Source organism: Penaeus chinensis, chromosome 7 (assembly GCF_019202785.1).
Source record: "Penaeus chinensis breed Huanghai No. 1 chromosome 7, ASM1920278v2, whole genome shotgun sequence".
NCBI classification, from domain to species: Eukaryota; Metazoa; Arthropoda; class Malacostraca; order Decapoda; family Penaeidae; genus Penaeus; species Penaeus chinensis.
Window position 1 is genome coordinate 34,046,357 of NC_061825.1, and position 1,679 is coordinate 34,048,035.

Consider the following 1,679-nt stretch of genomic DNA (forward strand, 5'->3'; position numbering starts at 1 on the left):
TCCTTTCCCCCCTCCCCCTCTTCTTCTTCCTCCTCCCCTCCTCTCCTCCCCTCCTCCTCCCCCTCCCTTCCCCTCCTCTCCTCCTCCTATCCTCTTCTTCTCCGTTCCCTCTCCCTCTTCCCTCCCTCTCCTCTCCTTCCCCCCCCACCTTCCTCCCCACTCCACATCCCCCCATGCAAGGCATGACCTCACTGACTAAACATTACGTAATAGTTGCCTTATTAAGATTAGTTATTTAGGTGTGTCTGAACTCCTGTGTTTTGTTAATGTGCGTGTGCTTGTTTACAAATAGTCACTCTTTCGTGCATGTCCAAACACAGGTTAGGGATACACACACTTTGCACTTCTTTGGACACAAACGTATATTCACACATGCGCGTAGACGCACATAACCACGCATATACATACGCACACGTATATACGCACGCCCACGCGCGCACGCACGAGCACACACACACACATTCACACTCACACTTACACTCACACTCAGATCACACTTCACCACACATACGATACACACACACACACACCCCCCACACACACACACACACACACACACCACAACACACCACACACAACACCACACCCATTGCGCTGCGGGAAAACGCAGTTCTCTCTCTACTCTCTTCTCTCTCTCTCTCTCCTTCTTCTTCTCTTCCTTCCCCTCTCTTTCTAATTTTCTTCTACTATTATCTATTATCTATTATTTTCCCATCCTACCTACTTCCCTCCTTTCCCTTTTCTCTTCTCTTCTTCTCTCTTCTTCTCTCTCTCCCCTCCTCTCTCTTTTTCTCTCTCTCACTCTATCTCCTTCCCACTCTATCATCTATCTGTCTGTCTATTATTATTTTCTAATATCTTTTCTATCTATCTATCTATTTCTATTTTATCTATCTATCTTCCTTCGTCTTTCTCTCTCTTTTATATTATAAAAGTATATAAAAAAACACACAAACCTCCCCACACACACCCCACAACCACACACAACACCCACACCACACACAAAAACAACAACACACAAAAACCCAAACACAACACAAAACCCAACCCCCAAAACCCCAACAAAAAACCTATTATTTTTATTATATATTAAAAATTTTATATATATATTTATTTTTATATTATCTGTTTTTTATTTAAGAGCACAGAATTTCCCTTCAGTGTGCCTCCATTAAAATCCATCGCCTGTCTGTTACACGGGCGTCAATAGGAATTAATAGGCTCGCTGCCGTTGCCTTCGTTGAACTTTTGGCTAAGTGTTACGAGGTCGAACCGTGTGTTGATTTCTGAAGGAGAATGCAGAGGATAGATCTTTCAGAGAGGAAAGGAAGGGGGGGAGGAAGGGGGGAGGGGGGGAGCCCAGTGAGAGAGGAAGGTAGGGAGGTGTTTGGGTAAACTGTAGACAGAGAGAAAAAGGGAATGGGAGAGGAAGAGAGAGAGAGCGATGGGGGGGCTTATTTGCAAGTGTGCATCTGTGTGTTTTATAAAATTTTCATATTTTTTCGCTGTTTGGGTTTTTGTTATCATTATTATTATTTTATTATTATTATTTTTATTATTATTTTTATTATTATCTTATTTTTTATGATAATAATAATAAAATTTAATTTTTATTATTATTATATTTATTTCATTTTATGATCGTTAATTTTGTTATATGTTATATGTTTTGTTATTAT

At 40.7% G+C, this 1,679-nt stretch overlaps 1 protein-coding gene across 1 annotated transcript in view; it reads left to right on the forward strand.

Moving 5' to 3' along the window:
• The window catches only part of LOC125027047 (CBP80/20-dependent translation initiation factor-like), a gene marked incomplete in the record, with an annotated part of 77,042 nt that overhangs the window by 32,964 nt on the left and 42,399 nt on the right, over positions 1-1,679 (forward strand).